The sequence below is a fragment of the Taudactylus pleione genome, unplaced genomic scaffold (genome assembly GCF_031769625.1).
Source record: "Taudactylus pleione unplaced genomic scaffold, aTauple2 ptg000393l, whole genome shotgun sequence".
Lineage (NCBI taxonomy): Eukaryota > Metazoa > Chordata > Amphibia > Anura > Myobatrachidae > Taudactylus > Taudactylus pleione.
The window spans coordinates 1,970,565-1,976,564 of record NW_028284794.1 but is presented as its reverse complement, the minus strand read 5'-3'; the positions used below and the strand labels follow the sequence as shown (position 1 = coordinate 1,976,564).

At 43.8% G+C, this 6,000-nt stretch overlaps 1 pseudogene; it reads right to left on the bottom strand.

Annotated features, from left to right (window-relative positions):
• Positions 1–559: 559 nt before the first annotated feature.
• LOC148506845 (uncharacterized) overlaps positions 560–6,000 on the bottom strand; it is an 84,049-nt pseudogene continuing 78,608 nt past the window's right edge.

Genomic DNA, 6,000 nt, shown 5'->3' with positions numbered 1-6,000 from the left:
AAGTAGGTGTCACTACCTGTGCCTGTTGAGTTCATTGAGAAATTAGCAGTGCAGAGAAACACACACAGTAACAAATAATGCAAGGAACCCCTCAGGGTGCTACTAAATAATCAGCTTCAATAAAATACATAATCCTTAAAATGTAGTAAGACACATGAATTAAGATAAATGAATGAACCAAAAACCAGAAAGTCAGATGTAGATGAAGATAACTTTTTCCAGATGTTTGTATGGATCCTTTTCCTAACAAAATGTATGTTCTCCTATGGCAAATGAAGAACCCTCTTGATGAATTGTTAATTATCTAGCCAAATACACTCCAAAAGAGTAGAGAAAAGAAGACATAGTGCAGATCATAAAAACTGTTTAATTGGAACCACAATAAGGGGTAAATTTACTAAAGTAAGAGTTTTAGCAGTGAGTTTTAAAAGTGATGTTGCCCATCACTTTTAAAGGTATTTGAAGATGGAGACATAGGAGCAAATTCTTTAACCAGAGCTGTACTGAAGGCCATTACATCTTGTAGAATTCGATCTCTGGACTCAATGAGTGGGTTAGATTACTCCAATGCTTTACCTCTAAAGTGTAAAACAAGAAACTTGACAAGGTTGGTGGAAGCAATTCCACAAGATGGATCGGCTCTCATTAGAGTGTTATAATACTTAAGTAATACGTTGTACTGGTACACTTCTCCATCGAAGATTATGGACACTAAAGCATCCGATGAATCCTGAGTTCCATAATTCTTTTTAGGAACTGAAATGAAACCACTTAGAGATTCCTTTGACCAAAGATTGGGTGATTCTACTAAACTTGATTGATGTTCTTCACTCAAAACAAGACAAGACCCAAACTGAAATTCAGTAGAATTGGATTCGGAGACACCAGGAACTGTTGTAACTAAAGAAGATGAACTTTAAAGAGCACCAGAATGGGTAGGATCAAGTGACAAGACAGAATTAGTACTATACAAGTTATCGTCCACTGGGATGAAATGCTCAAAAGGCGACTTCCCGCTAGTCAAGGTATTTATTAATTAATATAATCCAACTTCATCTATAATGTTAGTCCCAAAGCCCTTTGCTTTCTTTTATTTGGATTCTCCACCATCATGTCCCATGATAAGGTGATTGATCTTACTGCTACTATTCTCCAAGACTATGCCTCCATGGCTTCTTATTAATGTCTTAGCTTCACTTTTCATTATGGACTCCAAAACTCCTGTAAACATGAATGTTAGACCTTCCATGCAATTTTCTGCACCTCGTGGAACTTGCTTGGCATCAAAAGCTTTAACTGTTGGACTAGTTTTGTCTTCAGGAAAAAGATCTGATGAAGAACATGACATTTTCTTGGTCCTTAATTTAGAACCTTTCATTTCTGAAAAGTTAATATTTCAGATGAACATAATACACAGACTGGAATGCACAAGTCACTTGAAACTTCCTTCTGCGACATGACACTGGAAACCACCTGTTTGGGTGCAAGACTTGAGACCCCCCCTGGGGTGAGAAACTAGAAAACCTCTCCAGGGGAGAGAAACTTGAAACCCTCTACTGGGGTACCACACTCAAAAACCCTTCCTGGGACTTAAACACCTGAAAAATACTAGGAAACACTTCCTGAGGTAGAACAGCAGAAAACCCCCATTGTGATGAGAAACTTGAGAGTCAGTCCAGGAATACGGAACTTGAAAGCCCCGCTTGGGGTGTGAGACTTGAAATTCCCTTTTGGGGTATGACACTTGAAGACTTCTCCTGACTCAAAACAAAGGCCCCCTCCTGAGGAATGAAACTCAAAATGACAAACCCCTCCTGGGGCATAAAACTTGAAATCCCCTGCTGGGGTGTGAAACTTGAAACAGAGATCCCCTTGGGGTGTGAAACTTAAAACCCCCTCTTGGGGTACAGAACTTGAAACCCCCACTTGGGATGAGAGACTTGAGACCTCCTCCTGGGGTGAAGAACTCGAGGCCCCCACCTGGGGTGTGAAACTTGAAACCTCCTTTTGGGGTATGGAAGCTGAAACCTCCACTTGGGGTGAAGAATTTGAAACCCCCTCTTAGGGTACAGAACTTAAAACCTCCTCTTGGGGTATGGAACTTGAAACCCCCACTTGGGGTGAGAGACTTGAGACCCCCTCCTGGGGTAAGAAACTCAAACCCCCCTCCTGGGGTGTGAAACTTGACACCCCCTCTTGGGGTACAGAAGTTGAAACCCCCACTTGGTGTGAGAAACTTGAGAAACCCCTCCTGAGGTGAGAAACTTGAAACCCCCTCTTGGGGTATGGAACTTGAAACCCCCTCTTGGGGTATAGAACTTGAAACCCTCACTTGGGGTGAGAGACTTGAGACCCCCCTTAGGTAAGAAACCTGAAGCCCCCTCCTGGGGTGCAAAACTTGAAACCCCCTCTTGCGGTATAGAAGTTGAAACCCCCACTTGGGGTGAGAAACTTGAGAACCCCTCCTGGGGTGCAAAACTTGAAGCCCCTTCTGGTGGTGAGAACACAGGAATGCTCCCTGGAGTTAGCTGAACAGATTTTCCCACTGAAGATGTCAACTAATATAAGTAACACTGGTGGTCAGCATGAGGGTTGAAACAACACACTGTAGATACTTTGTGGAAAACACTGGAGAGCATAGTAATCACTGGAACAGTGAAGTTGAACAGCAGTTTCCTGTTTCTGGAGTCAGACTTAAATACCCCTGGGTAGCTGGTCATTGGATCAGAGGCTCAGCTGAGTGACCACAGGACTACCATCGGAAGAGACTAGTCAGTGTTAGGATCCACAAGTAGCGGATCATCTTGGTGGCAGTTCCCAGTCTTGGTTACTACTGGAGACTGCATCTAATCCTGTTTTGTCTGTGTTTAGTTCATAGCCTGTCATTCCTATCTGTTTGGTTTTCTCAGGTGCTACTAATCATCTGCCTCTCTGCAGATCTTAGGTGCACCAGCCTGTGATTAGGAATCTCTCTCTGCTGGAGACAGCACTGATTTGGTCCTGTTTCTCTTAAGTTTCAGCCAGCCCTGCACTCTGTGCCAGTTATGCTGTCTAAACATCAGTACACAGACTGTTTCCCAGCTTCCAAGCCACACCAGTGCACAGATTGCCTCCTGGCTTCCAAGCCGCACCAGTGCACAGACTGTCTCCTGGCTTCCAAGCCACACCAATGCACAGACTTTTTCTTGGCTCCCATGCTGCTACATTAGCCTCTGGCCACCACTGGCACTCCAACCACATCCTCAGAACCTTGCCGCACCAATGGCTCCTAAGCTGCATCATCGGCTCCCAAGCCGCAACATCGACCTCCGGCCACTCTACTGGCTCTCCAGTCATACCATTGACCATTGCTGCACCAACGGCTTCTAAGCTGCATCATCAGCTCCCAAGCTGCAACATTGGCCTCCGGCCACTCTACTGGCTCTCCAGCCACACCATTGGCACCTTGCCGCACCAATGGCTCTTAAGCTGCATCATCGGTTCCCAAGCCACAACATCAGCCTCCGGCCTTTCTACTGACTCTCCAGCCACATCATCGGCACCTTGCCGACATTACAAGTTGACCATAATAGCATATTCTTATGCAGATGCTGCAGAATCTTTACAATCATGTTGATGGAGGAAACTAAGAAGTGACAGGGACTGCAGTAAATACATAAACAGGGGTAAATGTCACCATTTTAATCAAATTAGCCATACCCAAATAAGATAATAGATGGCTCCACACCTACAACTTTCCACAAATGTCGATATTACTTTGTAGCTCTCTTAGTGTAGCCCCCTTAGTGTAGCTCCCTTACTAAACATTTGGAAAAAGTGTAACTAATTTATAGTATATTAATTTAGAGTAAAGTAATATCATATGTATTTACTACTGTAAAATCAAAAGCTTTTTTCTATCTTTTGTGAAGGGGTGGATTACAGCTATATAAACAGTGATTAGTGACCCCATTATTTTCTATGTAGAAGATTCTGGAAGGGGTGCGGAAAAAAAGGGACTCCATGTGGTCAATTCCACTGGGTAGAAAGGCAGTTGATGGGTAGAAAGGCAGTTGACTCATCAGTTACTGTCAGAATGTGGTTCCCCCTCCAGAGCTGACAGATCAGAGCTCCTGGTACCGCAGAGCACAAGACCCTAGAAGCGGCGGTAGCAGGGTGGCTATATCAGTAAAGCCAGTGTGGGCAAGGAGGCAGTATCAGAGGTATCTGTTTTGGCTGGTACCAGGAGCAATGGCTCAGGTATAGCTGGAAACCATCTAGGAATAAATCTCCATTATAGACTTTCCCTATATATTAACTTTAAAGCCAGGAATATTATGCCCTCAAATCTATCACTGTATTTAGGCTAATAACAGCTGAAGGTAAGACAGAAATTGATGTTACTCAGTGAGTTCCTTATTTCCCTGAAAATACTACAGAGGATTAACAGCCACAAGAGAGCTCATATATTTTAGTTAAAATATAACTTTTGTGTTATTGCCTCTTAGCTGGACATAATAGTGACTGCATTTGTGCTTCATATAGTTCAGAGTCACCATAACTGATCTTATAATAGTGAGTTGGGGGAGGACTAGAGAGAATAGCCCCAGTCACCCTCATAGTCCTAATGCTGTACTGGTAATGTAATCCACCTTCACGAGAAAAAACATAACAAGTGTGTTGAACTAATGTGTTGGATACAGTAATTACTGCAGCTATTGATATTTGCTTTTTGATGTACATCTTTATATAGAAAAAAGGAAATAGTTCTCTCTCAGTCACGGAAAGAAGTAATTCTTTGTTTTACAATTGATAAGAGCAAACCATCAGATATTGTCTATAAACCTATTGCCAGGACTCATTGGAACTCTACGTCCAATGATTTGGAGGCTGGGGGGGAGTTGAGAGGGGGGCCCTGTCTGTTTCATCTGTAATGGGCCCTACAATTTCTGATTACAGCCCTGGTTAGTGGAAGGTAAAGACGGATTTTGCGTTTGCATGGGCATAACTGAACCGAAGGCAAATGGTATAAACATGTAACTTGTTGTTTCTTTTTTTTTCTTTAACTTGGTATGGAATGTTATCTGTGTGTAGAAAATGACAAGCCTTTGAACATAGATTGAACGAGAGGTTAAGTGTCAGGGTTCAGCCTAGGATCAGCTATCTCTTACCTCCATGCCGGCTTCCCCTGACTTCCTTGTGGTCAGACATCTGGTGCAGTGATGGGCGAGATTTATTCTGCCTTAGGTGCTTTCTGTGGACTTCCATGGTTGGCTGTGTGTGTTGGGGATCGGAGTTCCCATCATGGGCACCGCCATGACAATTCTTCTCATGTGACAGTCCTCCTAACCAATGGTAGCATGATCTCAGTCAGCTGACGCTGTGCTCCAATAATCTGCTACCCCTAGGTATAAATCTGCCCCCAGAACTCTGGGAAGTTGCCTGATCAACAGTTGTCACTCCTAGTGTTCTGGTTGAGTTCTGTTCCAGGTTCCCTTGGATTCCAAGCCTAAGTTCCAGTGTTTTCTAGTGAGCAACAGTGCTATTCCTATTTCATCTCTGCCTGTGTTGGAGTTCCAGTGTCTCCTTTCAGCATCAGTGTGATTTACATCCCTACCTGTGCAAGCTGTTTCTGTGATTTCCAGCTATAAGGTTTTCCTGAGTGTCTCACAGCTGCACCTCTGTGATTACAAGCTACATGTGTTCCCTGTGAGCAGTGGTGCTAATTATATCTCAGCCAGAGAGCTTTGTTTCCAGTGACTGTGCTATAACATCTCAGCCTGTGTGTCTAAGCCTCCGGTGTTTTCCAGTGAGCAGCAGTGCGACCTAACTTCTCTACCTATGTGCCTAAGTCTTCAGTATTTTCTTGTGAACAGCAGTGCGACCTATATCCCTGCCTGCACATTAATACCAGTGTCTCCCTCGAGTGCACCCCGCAGTGCAGTAGTGCATCTGCACATTAATACCAGTGTCTCCTTCAAGTGCACCCCACAGTGCAGTAGTGCATCTGCACATTAATAC